Source organism: Notamacropus eugenii, chromosome 5 (genome assembly GCF_028372415.1).
Source record: "Notamacropus eugenii isolate mMacEug1 chromosome 5, mMacEug1.pri_v2, whole genome shotgun sequence".
Classification (NCBI taxonomy): domain Eukaryota; kingdom Metazoa; phylum Chordata; class Mammalia; order Diprotodontia; family Macropodidae; genus Notamacropus; species Notamacropus eugenii.
The window spans coordinates 317,164,373-317,189,038 of record NC_092876.1 but is presented as its reverse complement, the minus strand read 5'-3'; the positions used below and the strand labels follow the sequence as shown (position 1 = coordinate 317,189,038).

The following is a 24,666-nucleotide window of genomic DNA, read 5'->3' as shown; positions in this document are numbered from 1 at the left end:
CCCTCCCTCCTTCTCTCTCTCTCTCTCTCTCTCTCTCTCTCTCTCTCTCTCTCTCTCTCTCTCTCTCTCTCTCTCTCCATTGTTCATTTAAGAAAATCTTTTTATCTCCCCTGACTATTCTCTGGAATTTTGCATTCAGTCTACTATAACTTGCCCTTTTTCCTTTCCCTTTCCCCCTTTTTTTTTCAGCTATTTGTAAAGCCTCATCAGACAACCATTTTTCTTTTTTTTCTTTTCCTTTAGAATTTTTATTTTCATTGAGGCCTCCTGTACAGTATTGTGAACCTCTGTCCAGAGTTCTTTAAACACTCTATCTACCAGATCTAATCCCTTAAGTCTATTAATCACCTTCATTTCATATACATAAGGGATTTTATTTAGGTCATATCTAGATAGTATAATGGTTTTCCCTACTTCTTCCATTTGTGTCTGAATTTTGCCACAGAGAAGCTCATTATCTCATCCACAGTTAGCTCCAGATCTTGTTTTACTTGATCAAATCTAGCTTCTCTACCTTTGGATGCAAACATATAATCAATCTGATTTCAACATTGACCAGCTGATGATATCCATGTATAGAATTTCTTTTTGGGTTGTTGAAAAAGAGCATTTGCTATGACTCCAAATAATCTTGACAAAACTTTATTAGCCTTTACCATACTATATTTTGTACTCCAAGGTAAAACTTCCCTATTATTTTAATCATCTTTGGCATTCCAATTCTCTATGATGAATATGACATCTTTTATTTTGTTGGTGTTATTTCTAGAAGATTTAGCATGTCTTCCTAAAACTGCTAATGTTCCGTCTCTTCAGTGTCAGTGGTTGGTACATAGGAGTAGTACTGCGATGTTGAATAGTTTGCCTTAGAACCAAATAGATATCTTTCTGTTGTTTCTTATATTATACCTCAGTATTGCTTTTCTCATTTTTTAATTAACTATAAGGCCTACTCCATTTCTTTTAAAATTTTCTTGCCCACAGTAGTATATAGTATATAAGCTAAATTCACCTATATTTATCCATTTACTGACACCCAAGATGTAGATCTTTAATCTTTCCTGTTTGACCGCATTCAACTTATCTTGGTTCAGAGATCTTACATTCCAGGTTCCTATGCCATATTCATTTTTATAGCACCAGACTTTTCTATCATTACCAGACACATCTCCAAATGACCTTCCCATCAGCTTTGACAAAATCACTTCCTTTTTCATTGGAGCTACTTGTAGTTGTCCTCTATTCTTCCACAGTAGGGAAATGGACCTTCTGAACTGAAGGGATCATTTGCCAGTGTCATATTTTTTATCATTTTCATATTTTCCATTGGGTTTTCTTGGCAAAGATACTAGAGGAGTTTACCATTTCCTTCTTCAGTGGATCACCATTTGTCAGACTGTCCACTTTCTATCTTCTGTAACCACTCATGATATACCTCATAATTTCATTGAGCTTTACAATCTTCTCCTTTATGACAAGGCAGTGATCCAGAAGGGGGGAGTTCCTGATAGGAGGCAGCTAATAATCTAAAAGCTAAGGATTCTGAGTAGTAAAGGAAGAAAGGAAGCACATGTTATACATGGAGGACAGCCTATCCAAAAGCATAGAGGTGGGAGATAAAATGTTGATTTTGAGGGGGGAAAATTTGGTTTTATGAAATATATAAAGGCAATATAGACTTTATACATATAATATAATATAATAAATATAATATATATTGCCTATAGCAATAAAGCCAAATAGCGGAAAATAAATCTTCAAAAATAGGCTAATCATTCAATCAGTTAGTAAACAAAGATACATTAAGTGCTTACTATGTACTAGGCACTGTACAATGTTCTAAAGATACAAAAAAATAGGCAAGCAAAAAGAGATTTTCAATTTATTAGAATGACAATAGGAAACCAGTGTATGTTTTTGAGTAGAGGACAGGCCTGGCCAGATTTGTGCTTTGGGTATATATTTTTTTCAGATGAGAGGAGGATAGAGTGGAGACAAGAAATGTATTATTATATATGATATGATTTGATATGAAATCATATTATATGTGTGCAAATATTATTATTACTATATATGTATATTATTACAATATTTGCACTAGGCACATCATAGAGTTGCTATGAAGAAGTATTTTAAAACTCAAGCACACTATATTAATGAGTTTTCATTGTAATTGTTTTTAATTTTTATTAATAGTACAATTAATGGGGATATTAAGAATAAAAATAAAATGAGTATTATAAAGAATTTTTAAAAAATTAATATGCACCATGATTGAAGCCTGTTGACAAATGGAGAAAATACATCACATTAATGTAGGCAAGTCTTAAAAATTGTTCTTCCTGAGTGTCATCATGCATTGTTGAGTCTTTACCTGCACATTTCTAGTGACTTAAAGTTCAATAATCCTAATTTTGTGGGATGCTATTAATGTAGACAATTTTTGTAGTCAAACACAGATTCTAATCCTGTGATATCTGAGTAACATATCTTTATAAGTTGCTGTAATCAAAAACATCCATTACCTGCTGGGTAAACATCTAGTGATGAATTAGTCAGCCTGGTCTTCAGACAAAAAGAAAAAGTGATTCTACTTAAATATTCTCTATCTTGTCAGTACAAGTGGTCCACCGTCATAACCTTTGGTATCTCAGGTTCAACTAAGGGCACAATGAGGCACTGGAGGAGAAGTTAAGCAGTGGCAGTTTACATTGTTTTGGTTGTTTTTCTTTGAAATGTGATCTGTCAGTGTAGAGAAATTCTACTGATAAACAACAACAAAAGGGAAGAAAATTATAATCTTTGACAGCTACTCAGAGCACACAGAAATTTCAAAATAAATTATACATATATAGCTTTGCAGAACACTTCCATAATAGTCATGTTGTGAAACAATAACTATGTACGTCCCTCTATCCTATCTCACCACCCCTCCACATTTATTCTCTTCTCTGATCAAGGACATCTCTCAGTATGTATCAGAAGCAGAACTCAAAACCAGATGAACTTGATTCTGATACCATCTGTCTATCTATTTAGTGTACTTAACAAAATGTCTTATCAAAGAAAATAAATAAATAATTGAAGATGTGCCATGGATGGATTCATTTATTTACATTTTTGGAATTCAAGATGATTATACATATACAAAGTAAGTGAATCCTTTCAATATATTCTATTTAGATATGGTAAAAAAGAGTATTGAATTTATATTCAAAGGTCGACTTCAGTATTTATATTTTAAAATTAATTTTAGTGATATCTTTTGTTTTTATGTTACATATGTTTATCAGTATATATTGTCCCCTCAGTACTCTCATAGAACTATCCATTATAACAATGGTCAAAAAAGGGAAGGGAGTAACAGTTCAGTTAAACTAACCAATACACACCAAGTAACATGATATACAATGGTCATACTCTTAGTTCCCAAATCTGAGTGTTAGGGAAAATAAATTCACATATTCTTTCTTTGGGACTCACCTGAGCTTCTCCAAATTCTCATCCAAAAACTTTTATTTTTGATTTTAATTAATTAATTTATTTTAGTTTTCACCATTCATTTCCACAACATTTTGAGTTCTAAATTTTCTCTTCATTTAATCCCTATGCCCACTGCAAAATGGCATGCATTCTGATTAATGCCTCCCCTAGTCTGCCCTCCCTATCACACCCTTATCTTATCCCCTTCTTCTCTACTTTCTTGTAGGACAAGATAAATTTCTATACCCATTGCCTGTATATCTTATTTCCTAGTTACATGTAAAAAAAACAATTTTAACACTTGTTTTTAAAACTTTGAGATCCAAATAATCTCCCTTCTTCCCTCCCCACCCACCCTCACTGAGAATGCCAGCAATTCAATGTAAGTTATATATGTGTAGCTATGCAAAACACTTCCATAATAGTCATGTTGTGAAAAACTAACTATATATGTCCCTCTATCCTATCTCACCCCCTAATTTATTTTATTCTCTCCATTGACCCTGCCCCTTTTCAAAAGTATTTGCTTCTGGCTGTCCCTTGCCCCAGTCTGCCCTCCCTACTCTTGCCCCCTTCTCTTGTCCCTTCTCCCCCCTACTTTCTGTAGCATAAGATAGATTTCCATACTTATTTGAGTGTGTATTTTATTCCCTTTTTAAGCCAAATTTGATGCATATAAGGTTTACTCATTCACTCTAACTTCCCCTCTCTTTCTTGCCAGTGTAAAAGTTTTTTCTGGCCTCTTTTATGTGAGATAATTTACCCTATTCTAACTCTCCCTTTCTGCTTCTTCCATTACATTCCTCTCTCACCCCTTAATTTTATTTTTTTAGATATCATCCTTTCATCCCTTCATATTCAACTAACCTTGTTTTCTCTCTCTCTCTCTCTCTGTCTTTCAACACACACATGTACACACACACACACACACACACACACACAAAGAAGCACACAAATGTATATATTCCCTCCAACTACCCTAATACTGAGTAAAGTCTCATGAGCTACAAATATGTTTCCATGTAGGAATGCAAATAGTTCAAATTTAATATGTTCTTTATGATTTATTTTTCCCATTTGCCTTGTTATGCTTCTTTTGATTCTTGTATTTGATAGTCAAATTTTCTGTTGAGCTTGGTCTTTTCAACAAGAATGCTTAAAGGCCCTCCATTTGATTGAATATCCATTTTTTCCCTTGGAGGATTATGCTCAGTTTTTCTGTGTAGGTGATTCTTGGTTTTAATTCTAGTTCTTCTGACCTCTGTAATATCATATGGAAAGCCCTGCAATCCCTTAATGTAGAAGCTCCTAAATCTTGTGTTATTCTGACTGTGTTTCCACAATACTTGCATTGTTTCTTTCTGGCTGTTTGCAATAATTTTTCATTGACCTGGGAACTCCAGAATTTGGCTAAAATATTTGTAGGAGTTTACCTCTCTTTCAGGAGTTGATCATTGGATTCTTTCCGTTTCTATTTTACCCTCTCATTCTAGGAGATAAGGGCAGTTTTCCTTGATAATTTATTGAAAGATGATATCTAGACAGTTTTTTTTTTGATGATGACTTTCAGGTAGTCCAGTAATTTTTAAATAATCTCTCCTGGATCTATTTTCCAGGTCAATTGTTTTTTCAGTGAGATATTACACACTGTCTTCTATTTTTTCATTTGTTTGTTTCTGTTTTTTTTTTTTAATTTCTTGAGTTATCAGTCATCAGCTGCCATTTACTCCATTTTAATTTTGAAGGAATTATTTTCTTCAGTACACTTTTGAAATTCCATTTCCATTTGACCAATTCTGCTTTTTGAGGCATTCTCCTCCTCATTGGATTTATGGTCCTCTTTTGTCATTTGAGTTATTTGATTTTTAATGTATTATTTTATTCAACATTCTTGGGTTTTTCTTTAGCAAGTTCTTGACTTATTTTTCATGATTTTCTTGGATCACTCTCGTTTCTCTTCCCAATTTTTCCTCTACTTCTCTTACTTGGTTTTCAAAATCCTTTTTGAACTCTTCCATGGCCTGTGACCAATTCATATTTTTCTTGGAGTTTTTTCATGTAGGAGCTTTGAATTTGTTGTCTTCTTCTGGTTGTATATTTTGATCTTCTTTATCACCAAAGTAAGATTCTATGGTCTGAGGGTTTTTTCTGCTGTTTTCCCATTTTCCCAGCCCAATATTTGACCTTTTATCACTTTAACATAGGACTGTGCTTCTAGTGTAGAGAATGTACTGTCCCAAGCTTCAGGGGTTTTGTGCATCTGTTTTCAGAGATACTTCTAGATACTTACAAATTTTCAGTTTTTCCAAGGTGGTATGATCAAACACGATGAGTTCGCTCCTCTCCTGTGCTGTGCTCTGGCCTGTGAGTACCAACAAGCACTTTTTTCTGCTTTGGAACTTTGAGGAGCATTCCCTCCCCACTGCAGCCACAAGTTCCACAACATCAGTGCTCCTCCTCACCCCAGGACTGCCACCCAGGACTGTGACTCAAATCAAAGCAAGAGCAAAGTAAGAAAATTCTGCCTCAGCACCAGGAAAGAGATTTCTTCAATCCTCTCTCTGATCAGCTGCTTCATTTCCCCACCAATGGGTTGAGAGCTCTGGAAGCAGCCCTTGCTGCTGCTGTCACTGCTGCTTCCACCTCCCTGGAACTGGGGCATGAACTGAGCTCCTCTCTCATTCAAGTGCAAACAGATCTTTCCCATTGACCTTCCAAGTTGCCTTGGCATTTTGGGGTTGAGAAGTTTGGAAACCACCACAGTTGCCGGTGATTCAGTTACCTGAGGCCTGCTCCAGCACCATCTTTGCCAGCACAGAACACCTTGGACTGTGTTCTTCTCTCAGCCTAGTGCAAAATATCTTTCCTGTTGACTTTCCTGGTTGTCCTTATCTGGAAATGTTTCCATATGTCATTTTGTGGATTCTGCAGCTCTAGAATTTTTTTAGAGTCAGTTTTATACGTGTTTGCAGGAATCTGGGAAAAAGCTCAAGAAACTCTCTGCTTTTGCTCTGCCATCTTGGCTCTATTCACTCAATTTAAAATAATGCATCAAAACAAATTCTAGAGTGGCAGAACCAACAAAGAGATGAGGAGAAACAATTTTCCACTCAAATACAATTTTAAAGGTCAGCAGGAAAGGTCTGTCTCCCTGGGGAAGGTTGGAGTGCAGTCTAACATGGGCCAGATTCCAATAGGCCAGTAGCAAGGTCAGGAGTGACTGAATCAGAATCTGCCAGGCCATTGACAATGAGAGAGTTGGGCAACTTATTTGGAAGGAGAGTACAGTACTTTGATAGCACTGGGTTCAGTATTCTGTTGCATTGCCTATGTAGATTCTAGTTTCAGTCTAGGGCAGGGAAGAGCACTAGCACATTAGAGCTTCTAGTGGCAGAGAAGCTTGAACCCTGGTCACAATTCCAGGACAGAAAAGGTTCTTGGGATGACTCACAGCTTAGAGCACAGGCCAGGAGACTACATTTCTTATACTGCCTTGGAAGATATGAAAGCTTACAGACCCACAGAACAAGATCTAAAAACAATAGCACGTATCTATAGTCGTATGAAAAAATACTCTAAATAACTATTCATTAGAGAAATGCAAATCAAAACAACTCTGAGGTACCACATCATACTTATCAGATTGGTAGCATGTCAAAAGAGGAAGATGATAAATGCTGAAGAAGATGTGAGAACTGTGAGCTGATCCTACCATTGTGGAGAGCAATTTGGAACTATACCCAAAGGGCTACAAAAGTGTGCTTAGCCCATGACCCAGCAGTATATCTTCTAGGTCTGTATCTCAAAGAGATCACAAAAATGGGAAAATGTTCCACATGTACAAAAATATTTATAGCAGCTCTTTTTGTGGTGGCCAAGAATTAGAAATAGAGAGAATTCTCATTAATTCAGGAATGACTGAACAAGTTGTGGTGTATGAATGTAATTGAATACTATTGTACTATAAGAAATGATGAACAGTTGGACTGCTTGATAATTTAAAAATTATTGGAGTTATTAGACTACTTCAGAATTATTATGTAAAAAAAGACATCACCATTCAGGAAATTATCAAGGAAGATACCATGATATTCTGGAAGTAAAGCGTATCTTAGAAATAGAAAGAAAACACTGATCAACTTCCAAAAAAGATGCCAAAATGAAAACTCCCAGAAATATTAGGGACAAACTGCAGAGCTCCCAGGTCAGGGTGAAAATATTGCAGAGAGCCAAAAAGAAAGAATTCAAATATCATGGAGCCAGAGTCAGAGTAACATGATTTAGAAGCTTCTACATTAAAGGATCAGAGTACCTGGGATATGATGTTCTAGAGGGCAAAAGAACCACAATTTCAGCTAAGAATCACCTACCCAGCAAAACTGATTATAATCCTTCAGGGGAAAAATGGATATTCAATGAAATAAAGCATTTCTGATGAAAAGATCAGAGTCTGACAGTAAATTTAATTTTATATACAAGATTAAAAAAGTATAAAAAGTTAACTGGAAATGGAAATCATAAGGGATTCCATAAGGTTAAACTCTTTGTATTCCTTCATGGGAAAATAATATTTAGAAAATAATTCTAAGAACACTCTCATTATTAGGGCATTTAGAAGGAGTATACATAGACAGAAAACAGAGGTGTGAATTGAATATGATGGTATGATTATTTAAAAAAAATTAAATTAAGGGATTAGAAAGAAGAATATACTAGGAGAGGGAGAAATGGAGAGATAGAGCTTATCTGGTATAAAAGCATCCTGAAAGAGATTTTACAGTGGAGGTTAAAATGGGGTAAGTGGGAGAGGCAGCACATGAACCTTACTCTCATCAAAATTGGCTCAAAGAGGGGAAAAATGCACAAACAATTGATTGTAGAAATCTCTCTTGCCAAACAGGAAATTATGAACACAAGGTGATGAGAGAAGAGGTGAGGAGCTGATAGAAGAGACAACAGTTGGGAGGAGGTAAAAGTCAGAAGCAAAACACTTTTGAGAATGAGCAGGTCAAGAAGAGAGAGAGAGAGACAGAGAGAGAGAAGAGAGAGACAGAAAGAGAAAGAGAGAGAGTAAAGGATAAATAGAGGTAAATAGGTTAGAGAGAAATAGTAATCATTACTGTGAAAAAAATTTACAGTGGGTTTCTCTGATAAAGAATTCATCTCTCAAACATAGCAAACTGAGGAGAAGATGTGGGAGAGTTGGAACACTAATTCATTGTGGGAGGAGATGTGAGCTGATTCAATCATTCTGGAGAGCAATTTGGAACTAGGCCCAAAGGGCTATACAAATGTGCATAACCTTTGACCCAGCAATACTGCTTCTAGTACTGTATCCCAAGATATCATAAAAATGGGAAAGGATCCCACATGTACAAAAGTATTTATAGCAGCACTCTTTGTGGTGGCCAAAAACTGGAAACCAAGGGGATGCCCATCAATTGGGGAATGGCTGAATAAATTATGGTATATGAATGTAGTGGAATACTATTCCCCTATAAGAAATGTTGAACAGGAAGACTTCAGAGAGGCCTGGAAAGACTTGTATAATCTGATGGTGAGCAAAAGGAGTAGAACCAGGAGAACTTTGTACACAGCAACAACCACAGGGTGGGAGGATTTTTTCTGGTAGACTTAGATTGCAATGCAAGGACTCATAAAGTTTCCAATGATCTTTTAAGGCAAAATGTCTTCCACATCCAGAGAAAGAACTGTGGAAGTCAATTGCTGATTGTAGCAAAGTCATTTTCTTTTGTATTACATTTTGGTTTGTAATATGATTTCTCCCATTCATTTTAATTCTTCTGTGACTTTGGTGAAAACGTATTTAATAAGAATGTATGTGTGGAGGAAGGGGGGAGATGGCAGGAAGGGAGAGAAAGAAAAAATCTAGGTTGTATGGTAGTGATTGTGGAGCACTGAAAATAAATAAATAAATAAACATAGAAAACTGAGTCAAATTTATAGAAATAAGAACCATTCCTCAATTGAGGAAATGAACATTTTTGAGACAAAGTAAATCAAAGCTCTCTATAGTCATATGAAAATGCTCTAAATCAATACTGATTAAGGAAATGCAAATTAAAACAAATTGGAGCTACTAGATCATATCTGTAATATTGGCTAATGTGATAGAAAAGGAAAATAGCAAATATGGGGATGTGGGGAAAAATTAAAACATTAGATTTAACCATTGGGGAGAGCAATTTGCAATTATGCCCAAAGGACTACAAAGTCATAAATAATCTTTGACCAAGCAATACCACCACTATGCCTGTATTCCAACAAGATTATTTTTAATTAATTTATTTAACTTTTAACATTCATTTTCACAAAATTTTGGGTTCCAAATTTTCTTCCCATTTCTCCCCTCCCCCAACCCCAAAATGCCAAACATTCTAATTGCCTTTTTCACCAATCTGCCCTCCCATCCCTTGTCTCTATCTTCTCTTTTGTCCTGTAGGGCCAGATAACTTTCTATACCCCATTACCTGTATTTCTTATTTCCTAGTAGCAAGAACAGTACTTGACAGTTGATTCTAAAACTTTGAGTTCCAACTTCTCTTCCTCCCTCCCTCCCCACCCATTCCCTTTGGAAAGCAAGCAATTCAATATAGGCCATATCTGTGTAGTTTTGCAAATGATTTCCATAATAGTCATGTTGTGTAAGACTAACTATATTTCCCTCCATCCTATCCTGCCCCCCATTGCTTCTGTTCTCTCTTTGGATCCTATCCCACCCCAAGAGTGATGACTTCAAATTGCTCCCTCCTCCTACTACCTTCCCTTCCATCCTCCCCTCCACCCTGCTTATCCCCTTCTCCCCCACTTTCCTGTATTGTAAGATAGGTTTTCATACCAAAATGAGTGTGCATTTTATTCCTTCCTTTAGTGGAATGTGATGAGAGTAAGCTTCATGTTTTTCTCTCACTTCCCCTCTTTTTTCCCTCCACTGAAGAGTCTTTTGCTTGCCCCTTTTATGAGAGATAATTGGCCCCATTCCATTTCTCCCTTTCTCCTCCCAATATATTTCTCTCTCACCACTTAATTTCATTTTTTTTTTTAAGATATGGTCCCATCCTATTCAATTCACTCTGTGCTGTGTGTGTGTGTGTGTGTGTGTGTGTGTCTATGTCTGTGTGTGTGTGTGCGTGTGTGTGTGGGTGTGTGTAATCCCATCAGCTACCCAGATATTGAAAAGTTTCAAGAGTTACAAATATTGTTTTTCCATGTAGGAATGTAAACAATTCAACTTTAATAAGTCCCTTATGACTTCTCTTTGCTGTTTACCTTTTCATGCTTCTCTTCATTTTTGTGTTTGAAGGTCAAATTTTCTTTTCAGCTCTGGTCTTTTCATCAAGAATGCTTGAAAGTCCTCTATTTCATTGAAAGACCATTTTTTTCCCCTGAAGTGTTATACGCAGTTTTGCTGGGTAGGTGATTCTTAGTTTTAGTCCTAGTTCCTTTGACTTCTGGAATATCCTATTCCACACCCTTCTATCCCTTAATGTAGAAGCTGCTTCATCTTGTGTTATCTTGATTGTATTTCCACAATACTTGAATTGTTTCTTTCTAGCTACTTGCAATATTTTCTCCTTGACCTGGGAACTCTGGAATTTGGCCACAATGTTCCTAGGAGTTTCTCTTTTTGGATATCTTTCAGGAGGTGATTGGTGGATTCTTTCAATATTTATTTTGCCCTCTGGTTCTAGAATCTCAGGGCAGTTTTCCTTGATAATTTCATGAAAGATGATGTCTAGGCTCTTTTTCTCATCATGGCTTTCAGGTAGTCCCATAATTTTTAAATTGTTTCTCCTGGATCTATTTTCCAGGTCAGTTGTTTTTCCCATGAGATATTTCACATTATCTTCCATTTTTTCATTCTTTTGGTTTTGTTTATGATTTCTTGGTTTGTCATAAAGTCATTAGCCTCCATCTGTTCCATTCTAATTTTGAAAGAACTATTTTCTTCAGTGAGCTTTTGAATCTCCTTTTCCATTTCGCCAATTCTGCTTTTGAAAGCATTCTTCTCCTCATTGGCTTTTTGACCCTCTTTTGCCAATTGAGTTAGCCTATTTTTCAAGGTGTTATTTTCTTCAGTATTTTTTGGGGTCTCCTTTAGCAAGGTATTGACCTGCTTTTCATGCTTTGCTTGCATGTCTCTCATTTCTCTTCCCAGTTTTTCTTCCACCTCTCTAACTTGATTTTCAAAACCATTTTTGAGCTCTTCCATGGCCTGAGCCCATTGAATATTTATTTTCGATGTTTGGGATACAGAAGCCTTGACTTTTGTGTCTTTCCCTGATAGTAAGCATTGTTCTTCCTCATCTGAAAGGATGGGAGGAGATAGCTGTTCCCCAAGAAAGTAACCTTCTATAGTCTTATCTTTTTTCCCTTTTTTGGGCATTTTCCCAACCAGTTACTTAACTTTTGGGTCCTTTGTCAAGAGTAGGGTATACTCTGGGAATCTGTGGGATCTCAGTTCTTCCAAGGTGTCACAATCAAGCATGTACTGGTCTGGATACAGAGAGGGATTTTTGTGCCCAGAATCTTAGCAGATCCCTCTCACAGCCACTTGGTCTCCAGTTCTGATAAAGTCAGCACTGGGGGCTGATTTTCAGATAAGCTGGATGGGCAGGGCGGCCATTCAGTGTGAGACAAAGATCACCTCTCCCAGGGCTTCCACCCAGGTCTGACCTAAGGCTCAGCTTTTCAATGCCCCCAGAGGTTTTACGCTCCTACTATGTAGCTTTCGTAAAGGCTGCTGTGCACCCTCTGTGGCTGCTGCCTGCTGCCAGAGCTATGAGAAGGCCCTTCTCCCTTCCTGGGTAGCTGATATAAACCCATCACTGACTTTTGGCACCTGTGGGCCAAGGGATCTGAGGACCCCCTACTGTGACTGGAGATTCCACCCCTGAGGTGTCCTTCTCCCAGAGTCTCATCACACTGCGCTGCTTGGCCAAGGCTGGGCTGGGCTCTGTGCTCGACTCCGTGTCTGGTGCAACCAAAGTTTCCGTGGGCTGGAAATCTCCTCCACTCTGTTGTTCTCCACTTCTGCTGCTCCAAAATTTGTTGAGAGTCCCACTCTACAGGTATTCTATGGGCTGTGGGGAGGACCCTGGGTGTGTGTCTTTCTAGTCCGCCATCTTGTCTCTGCCCAAGATTTTTTTTTTTTAAAGGAAAAGACCTGTGTGTACAAAACTATTTATACTTGCTCTTTTACTGGTGGCAAAAAACTGGAAATTCAGGGGATATTCAACAATTGGGGAATGGCTGAACAAGTTGTTGTATATGATTGTGATGGACTACTATTGTGCTTTAAGAAATGAGGAGCAGGATGCTCTCAGAAAAATATGAGAAGACTTCTATGAACTTCTGCAAAGGGAAGTGAGTAGAACCACTAACAGATTGCATACTAAAATAGAAATATTATATGATGGTGTGCATGACAACTATTTGGAGCAGTACAATGATCCAAAATAATTCTGAAGGACTTACCATGAAATATGCTATCAATCTCCAGAGAAAGAACTGAGAATCTGAATGACTGAAGCCTACTTTTTTTTTAAACTTTCTGTTTCTTTTCCTTTTTTGTCTGTTTTTTTCAAAACATGGCTAATATAGAAATAAGTTTTACATGACTGCACATATATAATCTATATCAAAATGCTTGCTTCCTCAGTGAGAAGGAAGGAAGGAAAGTATAAAGGGAGAGAACTTGGAACTCAAAACAAAAAAAATGTTTAAAATGTCATATAATTGGACAAAAATGAAATATTTAAAAATAAATTTTTACATATATACACACGTATAATTCACCTGTTTGATTTATATTTAGCAATGTAGCTTAGAGTATGAACTTTTAGTCATTTCCATATCATAGTTTCACATTGCTTGCAAAAATGGTAGGACTAATTCACAACTTTTCAAAAAGTCCATAAGTGTACTTGTCTTTTCATAATGCCTTGAGTATTACGTATCAACCATGTTCTATTTTTTTTGCCAGTTTTCTGTGTCTGATATAAAACATAACTATTTTTATTCATATTTATCTTATTAGTAATCTAGAACAGTGTTTCATATGGTCATTTACATTTGTAATTCTATCAAGAACTATTTTTTTCATTTTATTATTCACTTATCTAGCAGGAGATGGCTTTTGTTCTTAAATATTTCTCTTAGTTGCCTACATATGCTGATACAAATATCTGATACAAAGGTCTCCCAATTATCTATTTCCTCTTTTAATCCTAGATTTATTCTTTTTGATAGGGCTGTGGTTCCTTTGATTAAATTTTTTTTTTATCTTCTGTCATAAAATGTCTTCATTATTTAGTTAATAACTCTCTACCTACTCAGAGCTGCAAAACCTACATGATCTGCTAATTTTCGAAAGGTACCTTAGTATTCATAGCACATTTATTACAATATGTGATGTAAGGAGTTGCTTTAAATATGATTTGTTAATGATGGGTTTCCAAGTTTTCTCAGGTGTTCTTGCAAGTAAAATTCAGGAAGTAATTCCGGTCTTTTTTTTTTTTTTTTATTCTTTTCAATACCATGATTTGGCAGTTGTAATTTCTGATGCTTGCTTATCTACATTTCTGGATTGATATGTTTTTATATTTTAACCAATTCCAAATAGTTTATTATTTTGCAATATGATTTGAAGTTTGAAATCACCCCTTCTTTCCTAGATTTTTGTTCTCTTGATATTTTGTAGTGTTTTTATTGAGATGTTTTTTGTTCTACCATTTTGTTAAGTTCTGTGAGGTGCCCTTGGTAGTATGATTTGTAAAGCGTAAAAACTCAATTAATTTTGATAATATCATCATTTTTACTATACTTGCATGGACCAGTCATGAGCACTGAGTGTCACTCCAGTTGTTGAAGTTACTTTCTAATTTTTTAAGTAATCATATCCTGCTATCTTATTGAAGCTTTTCAAGAGTTAGTTTCTTTACATTCATTTTCATACTGCTTCAGCAAAGACCTAGGTTTGTTTCTTCTTTGACTTCTTTTATGAAATTAATTTATTCTCATATTAATTCATATTTCTACAATGTCCAAAATATTTTCAAATAATGGGGAAGATAGAGGAAATAACTGTTTTGCTCCCATTTGTAGTGAGGAATTTGTTAGTATTTTCCCCACCTCATATAATAATATTTTGGGTTGAAAGAATGCTATGTATGTTATATAAAGAAATATTCTTTTATGTTCATGCTTTGTAGAATTTTTAACATGAGCATAGTTTTTATGAAACTACCTTTCTTCTTCAGGCATAGTGAACAAAGATGACCTTCAAGCTAGGATCACCTGGGTTCAAATCTCACCTCATACTAGCTATGTAACCCTAGGGAAGTCACTTGACATCTCAGTACTCTAAGATATCTTAGAGTATGCACATACTCGATGTAGATATCTGTGGATAAGAAATTCCAAAGAGGAAATTGACCTGCATTTGTAGAGGTAGTTGTTACTCTTTTCCATCTGGAATTTGAGGTACCGGTGAAATCATACCATGGTTATTTCTTCCCAGTGTTAAAGTATCTTTACATTTCTGGCTTAACTTAATTTAAAATAGTACATATATATGTTTATTCATTTTTTAACATCACTAAAGCTTTCCCCAGTTTCATGTAATCAATGTTACATCTTGTCTCATTGTTATATCTCTTGCTTCATTAAAAATACATCTTCTATTCACAGCTGTCTATTAAAGATATATGATCTATTTTTTTTAATTGCATGAGGTCTAATATTAAGGTAATATATCCATTTCAAGTGTGTTTTCTAATGTGGAGTAAGATATTGGTTGAAGCCCGATTTCTACTGTATTTCCAGTTTTCCCAGTCTTTAAAAAAACATACAAGGACTTCTTTCTTAAGTGATTTGTATTTTCTGTTTTAGCAGATACTGAATTGTTGCATTCCATTTTTCTTATTCCTTTTAACAAGTCTATTCTATTGATCTACCTCTCTTTAAATCAATACCAGTGGATCTGATGACTGCTAATTTATAATGTACTTCATCCTTATATCTTTTCATCTTTTTACTTGATATTCTAGATCTTCTGGTTTTGTCAAATAATTCTTTTTATTATTTTACCCAGCCCTATAAAGTATTCTTTTTTTAATTTTATTTTTACAACATGCAATTTAAATTACCTTTTGTAGTATTGTAATTTTTAAAATGAAAATGTCATTTCTCTTTGACAAAACCTAGCCACAAGTACTATATTCCTCCAGCTATTTAATTTATTGTTTATTTCAAGGAGCACTTTGTAATTTAATCTTCATAAGTGTAAATTCTTTGATAGGTAAATTCTTATGAATCTTATTCATTTTATAGTAAGTTGTTTGAGATTTGCCTTTCTGTTATTTCCTCTTGCATTTTTTTATGCTACAGAAATGTTGATAATTTTTTAAAAATGTCAATTTATACTTTCTGGATTTGTTGAAGATATTGTTACAATCAGCAGCTTTGCTGATTCCCTAGACTTCACATCCTATAGTAAACCATCATGTCATGAGGAAATGGCAATAATATTATTGCCACTTCACCTATCTTTGTACCTTTAGTTTTTTTTTTAAAACTACCTTTTAGTTTTAGTTTTTTTCCTTGTGATTTTAGATTTTTTTACTATGATTTATTAAGCGGATTGTCTTTCAAATATGTTTTCAATGCTTTCAAATATGATATCCTTGGTATAAATTTTGGTCATAATGAATACTATTTCAATTTAATTGTTATAATCTATTTGACAGTATTTTTGAAAAAAAAATTTAATTCATGTCAGTTAATGATAATTGTGTATAGTATACCTATGCTTAAAAAGGGAGTCATTAAGTATTAGAAACATATTCCTTTCATTAAAGAGGAATTTGGTAGAGTGCTTTTTTCAGTTTTTGAGCATAATTTGAGTAATATTTGCACTAATTAATCTTTAAAGTTTTTATAGAATCCTGTTGTGAATTCATGAAGGCCAAAAGGGTCCTCTTACACACCCATACTGGCAGTGGTTTTAGCACTAATTTCATTTGCCTTTGTGAGATTGAGTTTTGAACAAAAATCTCTATTTGATCTTTTATTTCATACATTTTATATTTTAATGACATTGCTCTCCTGTTTTCTCAGCTTTTGATGACATACAAGCATCAATAGTGAGATCAAAATTATTCTTTTTAACTTCTTTACTGTTTTTTATCTTCTACCTTTTTATGAATTTAGCTAAATATTTTCAACTTTAATAGCTGTTTCAAAGAAAAAAGGTTTTAGACATTCATTTTCCCATGGATTTTCATTTCAATTTTATCTCTTTTTTGTAGTTCTCAATATCCTGATTTATTGTTATGTTAGGTTTGTATGTTTTGAATTTCTTACAAAAAAAAGTTTTTAAAAAATATTTAAGAGGAGGAGCCAAGATGGTGGAAGAGAAGCAGGGACTTGCTTGAGCTCTCCCCCCAAATCCTCAAAAAACCTGTAAAAATTAATTAAAATGTCTAGAGCAGCAGAAGCCACAAAATGACAGGCTGAAGCAAATTTCCAGCCCAAGACAATGTGAAAGGTTGACAGGAAGGGTCTATCACAGTGGGCTGGAAGGAAGTGGAATACTGCATAGGTTACTTCAGCAGAGATGGGGCTAGAGCAGGCTTCAGGGGACTGAATCACTGGTAGCTGCAGCAGTTTACAGATTTCTCAACACATAAATGCCAAAGACAACTTCAAAGCACTGGTTGCACATACATATATACATATACATACACACATACATATAGATATTCACACATATACATATATACATACATAAGTACATACATACACACATATACACATATATTCATATACATACACACATATATACATATACACATATATGTATACACACATATATGTGTGTGTGTGTGTGTGTGTGTGTGTGTGTATATATATATATATGAGCAGGGGGCACAAGGTATGCTGATTATGAAGGTATGATATCTACAAAACATAAGTTTTGAGAGGAATCTATGTACTTGCAGAAAGAGAAAGGGAGAGGTAGAATGTACTAAATCATCTCACATTAAAGAGGAAAGAAAGAGCTTTTACAATGGAGGTGAAGAGGGGGAAGGTGAGAGGAATAGGTGAGCCTTCCTTTCATTGGATTTGAATTCAGGAGGGAATGATACAGATACTCAATTGGTGCAGTGGATAGAGCACCAGTGCAGGAGTCAGTAGGACCTGAGTTCAAATCTCACCTCAGACACTTGACACTCACTAGCTATGTGACCTTGGCCAAGTCACTTAACCCCAATTGCCTCATCCTGGGTCATCTCCAGTTGTCCTGATGAATATCTGGTCACTGAATTCAGATGGCTCTGGAGGAGAGGTGAGGCTGGTGACCTGCACAGCCCTCTCTCACTCCAAACAAAGTCAAGTACAAGTCATGTCATTATTTCTCTGTTGGTATGGTCTTCTTCAGCAACAAAGGATGAACATACCCTACAGTAAAGCAGGGGGAAAGGTGATAAAAGAGAGGGGATAATAGAAGGGACAGCAGATTGTGAAAGAAGTAATAGAAGCAAACATTTTTGTGGAGGTCTGATCATAGAAAAGAATAGAAGAAATTGAGAGGAGGACAGGATATTGGGAAATTTGGTTAGTCTTTCACAACGTGAATGTTATGGACGTGTTTTGCATGACTACTCATGTATAACCTATATTGAATTGCTTGCCTTCTCATTGAGGGTGTGGAGGGAGAGGGGAGGGAGAGAATGTGGAACTCAAACTTTAAAAATGAGTGTTAAAAATTGTTTTTACATGCAACTGGGAAATAAGACATCTTGGTAATGGGGTCTAGAAATCTATCTTACCCTATAGGAAAAAAGAAGGGGAGGGAATAGGGCAGTGGGGTGGGATGATAGAAAGGCAGATTGGAGGAAGGGGTAATCAGGATATAAGCTGTCCTGGGCGGGGGGAATGGGAGACATGGGGAGAAAATTTGAAATTCAAATTTGTATGCAAGTGAATGTTGAAAACTGAAAATAAATAAATTCAATTTAAAACAATATTTAATTCATTAATACATTTCTTTTCAAACTTGTCAATGTATGTTTAATGGATATATTTTTACTCTGCACAATACTTAACCTTCATCACATAAACTTTGTCACTTCAAATTATTATCAAGTTCTTTCACATGATCATTGATTGTCTCTATGGTTTGCTCTTTGACCCACTCATTATTTAGGATTTTATTTTTAAGTCTCCATTTGGGAGTATGCCTCTCATTTATGTTCTCTCTGTTTGTGAAGACTTGTGTTTATTGTTTCTGCTTTCTGGAAAAAAATTATGAAGTTTCTGAGTTTCCTACTATGTGTGTTTTTTTAAATTTCATGTAGGACTGAGGTGTATTTTTTTTCTGGTCTCATTTAGAAGATGCCATCAGTTATTTTTTTCTCTCTTTTTTCTTCAGAATTTGTTTTCAGTGATATACTATGTGTGTTGTTTATCTCTCTGTCAGAATTGTACAAAACAGACATGAGAATCTCTTTCAGTACTATAATACTGCCTACATCCTCTTATGTTTCACTTACTTTTTCCTTTATTAATTTATTTGTTAAAGATTTTAAGCATTTAATTTTTATATCAATCTTGGTTCATTATCTGCATTTCTGTTCAGTATGAGACACTTAGAGATCTTTTGAAATCATTTCCCCATATAAATGCTTACTTTTAAATTCATATTTGATATTATGAAATGTTTCCCTTATTTATATTATTTAAAGGTTTTTAAATAGATTTTAATTACAGATTTAATAAAAAATTCATTATCTATCCATAGAATGAAAACATTTTTGCTATGTTTAGTTTTAATACAATTTATTCTATTGATAGTGTTCCTTAAGTTCCAGGCTGGTTATGCTGCACTATCTAATATCTTATTTTGCCTTACTAATGTTTTTGTTAAAGTTTATTAAGATTAATTACATATATTGATGTGTTATATTCTTTATTTACCTTGTCTCTTTTTGATTTGATTATTAAGATTATTTGTAGCATACAAAGATATTAGAGAAATATCTCTTTATTATTATTATCAATATTTTATGCAGTATTGGGATTAATTTTTCTATGAAATTTTGATATGATTCACTTGTATATCCACCTTCTACTTCACATTTTTAATTGAGTTGATGTTTGACTCGTTCATTTCCACATATATACACATGCATATATATTTATATACCTTAACTAATTTATTTCTTTTGTTAATATTATTATTTTATATTTTCTAAGTATTCATCTTTGTCAGTTTTGCTAGTGTATAATTTGTGAAACTATTTCTGATAATAACCTTTATTTGTTCTTAATTTTTAAAAAAAATTTTGTTTAAAAATGTTGGTTTTCCTCTCTTTTATAAAAGTTAATACAAATTTAACAATTTTATTAGTTTTGATGTCAGTTTTATTTATCAATGTGAGATTTTTTGTCAATTTTAATTCTTAATTAATTTTCAGAATTTTTAGTTTTTATTTAGCTGGGTTTTTTTTTTCATTTCTTTGTTCAAGTTAATTTTTAGTTGTATTTCTGCTTCATTGATTGGTTCTTCATGTTTTTTTTTCTCCATTAATTTGTTTGTGAATAAATACTGTAATATGAGCATTGATTATTATTTTTTTTTTATGTTTAGAATTTTCCTATCTGTAAACCTTTAACTTTTAGTACCTGGTCCAGTTTTCTTTCCTGAAATTTGATTATTCATGAGATATATTTGATGTTATGTTTTTTTGATATTTTATTTTTCAAATTACCTAGCATTTCACTGCTTAATATGTTTTGATAATTTTAATTGATCTCTTCTCTTTTGAAAGTTTCCCATTTTGATTTTTTCATCAACTTGATTTTATATTTTTCTTTTTAAACCTATTGGCTAAAATTTTTAACAGTTTTGGTACCCTTTTCACAGCAACTTGATTTATTTAGTACTTTTATAGACTTTCTCTCAAAAATGACTATTTTCTTCTAATTTTAAGGTTCCCTCCTTCCTGTTTATTTTAGTTATTCTTGTTGCAGCAATTGGTTTTGTTTTTTCTTTAATACTGAGTTCATTTCTTCTCTTTACTTCTGTATTGGTAATATATGTTTACATATGTACACACATATTAAGAGCATTTCTATATATATATATATATAAAAACAATATATATATAGATGTATACATATTTCTATATATGCCTACATATAGTCTTTTCTTCCTTGTGAGGATGACTTTACCTACATCTCAAAATTTTGGCTTATTGTCTCATCATTATCATCATATTTTATGCCACTATTATTTATGTCATTTGTTCCTTTTCCTACAAATTATTCAGGGTTCCAGAATTGTCTTTTATGTGTATATCTTTTTTTTCTCACGTCCCCTGAATTATCACTTTTATTATATTTTATTATATAATTTCTAATCTATAATATATGTAAAGAATTTTAATGTTTATCATTAAATATTCATGTGTAATTTTATTATTTCTTAGTATTATCATGTACCAACAATGTATCATGTGCTGAGAATATGTATGTTTTTTACTTTTTCTCCTTAAAATACATCATAAATCTTTCTGTGTGAAGTATTACAACAATCTATTCAGTTTCTAGTCAGTTCAATAGGAACAGTCTATTCTCTCTTAAATTTATCCAGTTCTGTAGGTTATTTGTCAGATTTATGGAGAATGAAGAAAATGTATGACCAAACAAAAGATAGAGAACATTATGAAATGCAAAATGGATAATTTTGATTACATCACATTGAAAAGTTTTTGCATAAACAAACCCAATGCAACCAAGATTAGGAGGGAAGCAGAAAATTAGGAAAGAATTTTTGCAACTAGTATCTGTGATAAAGACCTCATTTCAAAGAGATATAGAAAACGGAGTCAAATTTACAAGAATACAAGTCATTTCCCAATTGCTAAATGTTCAAAGGATATGAACAGGCAGTTTTCAGAGGAAGAAATTAAAGCTATCTATAGTCATATGAAAAAATGCTCTAAATCACTATTGAGTAGAGAAATGTAAATCAAAACAACTCTGAGGTATCACACCACACCTATCAGATTGACTAACATGACAAAACAGGAAGATGATAAATGTTGGAGAAGATGTGAGAGAGTTGGAACACTAATTCATTGTTGGTGGAGCTATGAGCTGATTCAACCATTCTGGAGGGCTATTTAGAACTATTCCCAAAGGGCTGTAAAAATGTGCACGTCCTTTGATCCAGAAGTATCTCTGCTAGGGCTATATCCCAAAGAGATCATAAAAATGGGAAAAAGGCCCACATGTACAAAAATATTTATAGCAGCTCTTTGTGGTGGTCAAGAAATGGAGATCAAGGGAATACCCATCAATTGGGGAATGGCTGACCAAGTTGTGGTATATGCTTGTAATGGAATACTATTGTGCTATAAGAAATGATGAAGAGGCAGATTTCAGAAAACCCGCAAAGCCTTATATGAATTGATGCTGAGTGAAATGAGTAGAACCAGAAGAGCATTATACATAGCAATAGCCACATGGTGGTAGGATTTTTTCTGATACACTTAGCTCTTCTTAGCAATGCAAGGACCTAAAACATTCTCAAAGAACTCTTGATGCAAAATGGGAACTATGGAGTTAGAACTCAGAAGGAAGCAGACAGTTTTCTCTTGTGTTATGTTTTGGTTTGGTTTATCTCATAGTTTCTTCCATTTATTTTAATTCTTCTATGCAACATAACTGATGGGAAAATGCATTTAATAAGAATGTATGTATAGAGCCCATATAAGATTGCATGCAATCTCAGGGAGGGAGTGGGGAGAGAAAAGGAGAAAATTTTAAACTTATGAAAGTGATTGTTGAAAACTGAAAACAAGTTAATTAATTCAAAAAATTAGCCAATTCTGAGAAAAGGGCATTGAAATTCCTACTATCATTGTGTTACAATCTGTAGGGTTGTTTTTAAAGTATTTTTCCAGTCAGATAATTTTTATTTCATTACTTAAATATGGTTTTATTTGCTTTATATTTCTTTAACATTGATGTTAATTTATCATCTATATTTCTATCAAGCAAAATATAGTGTGTGTGTGTGTGTGTGTGTGTGTAAGTACACATTTTTGTTTTGTCTAATGGCATGATTTGCTAACAGTCTAATAGCCGTTTTATATTCAACTTATGAATAATAAATTTTGCTCCAGCCTCTCATTTTTATTTTATATTTTAATTGCCTATTTTGTATTTTATATATACTTAACTATTGAATTTATTTTTTTATTCATTCTACCACTTTCTTTTATGATTTTCTTCTCTATATTTGTTTTTATGGATGTTAGCCTTGTGTTTTATATCATCTATTGTTTAGTATTGACATTTAATTTTTCTCCTTTCTCTTTTTTTTTTTTGAACTTACATTTCTTTTTTTTCCTTATTTATTTATTTATTTAACTTTTAACATTCATTTTCAGAAAATTTTGGGTCCAAATTTTCTCCCCTTTTGTCCCCTCCCCCCACCCCAAAACACCGAGCGTTCTAATCGCCCCTGTCTGCCAATCTGCCCTCTCTTCTATCATCCCTCTCTGCCCTTGTCTCCATCCTATACCCCTTTACCTGTATTTCTTATTTCCTAGTGGCAAGAACAGTACTCGACACTTGTTCCTAACACTTTGAGTTCCAACTTCTCTTCCTTCCTCCCTCCCCACCCCTTCCCTTTGGAAGGCAAGCAATTCAATATAGGCCAAATCTGTGTAGTTTTGCAAATGACTTCCATCATAGTAGTGTTGTATAAGAACTAATTATATTTCCCTCCATCCTTTCCTGTCCCCCATTACTTCTGTTCTCTCTTTTGATCCTGTCCCTCCCCATGAGTGTTGACCTCAAATTGCTCCCTCCTCCCCATGCTCTCCCTTCCTTCATCCCCCCTACCCTGCTTATCCCCTTATCCCCCACTTTCCTGTATTGTAAGATAGGTTTTCATACCAAAATGAGTGTGCATTTTATTCCTTCCTTTAGTGGAATGTGATGAGAGTAAATTTCATGTTTTTCTCTCACCTCCCCTCTTTATCCCTCCACTAATAAGTCTTTTGCTTGCCTCTTTTATGAGAGATAATTTGCCCCATTCCATTTCTCCCTTTCTCCTCCCAATATATTTCTCTCTCACTGCTTGATTTCATTTTTTTAAGGTATGATGCCATCCTCTTCAATTCACTCTGTGCACTCTGTCTCTATGTGTGTGTATGTGTGCGTGTGCATGTGCATGTGTGTGTGTGTGTGTGTAATCCCACCCAGTACCCAGATACTGAATAGTTTCATGAGTTACAAATATTGTCTTTCCATGTAGGAATGTAAACAGTTCAACTTTAGTAAAGTCCCTTATGACTTCTTTTTGCTATTTACTTTTTCATGCTTCTCTTCATTCTTGTGTTTGAAAGTCAGATTTTCTTTTCAGCTCTGGTCTTTTCATCAAGAATGCTTGAAAGTCCTCTATTTCATTGAAAGACCAATTTTTCCCCTGAAGTATTATACTCAGTTTTGCTGGGTAGGTGATTCTTGGTTTTAGTCCTAGTTCCTTTGACTTCTGGAATATCCTATTCCATGCCCTTCGATCCCTTAATATAGAAGCTGCTAGATCTTGTGTTATCCTGATTGTATTTCCACAGTACTTGAATTGTTTCTTTCTAGCTGCTTGCAATATTTTCTCTTTCACCTGGGAACTTTGGAATTTGGCCACAATGTTCCTAGGAGTTTCTCTTTTTGGATCTCTTTCAGGCAGTGTTCTGTGGATTCCTTGATACTTATTTTGCCCTCTGATTCTAGAATATCAGGGAAGTTTTCCTTGATAATTTCATGAAAGATGATGTCTAGGCTCTTTTTTTGATCATGGCTTTCAGGTAGGCCCATAATTTTTAAATTGTCTCTCCTGGATCTATTTTCCAGGTCAGTTTTTTTTCCAATGAGATATTTCACATGATCTTCCATTTTTTCATTCTTTTGCTTTTGTTTTGTGATTTCTTGGTTTCTCATAAACTCATTAGCCTCCATCTGTTCCATTCTAGTTTTGAAAGAACTATTTTCTTCAGTGAGCTTTTGAATCTCTTCCATTTGGCTAATTCTGCTTTTGAAAGCATTCTTCTCCTCATTGGCTTTTTGAACCTCTTTTGCCAATTG

At 34.3% G+C, this 24,666-nt stretch overlaps 1 long non-coding RNA gene across 1 annotated transcript in view; it reads left to right on the top strand.

Moving 5' to 3' along the window:
• Positions 1-1,537: 1,537 nt before the first annotated feature.
• LOC140509228 (uncharacterized) overlaps positions 1,538-24,666 on the top strand; it is an 85,949-nt gene continuing 62,820 nt past the window's right edge. Inside the window, exon 1 of the long non-coding RNA XR_011968599.1 lies at positions 1,538-1,609. This is a non-coding gene — a long non-coding RNA (uncharacterized lncRNA). The remainder of the gene's footprint in view (positions 1,610-24,666) is intronic.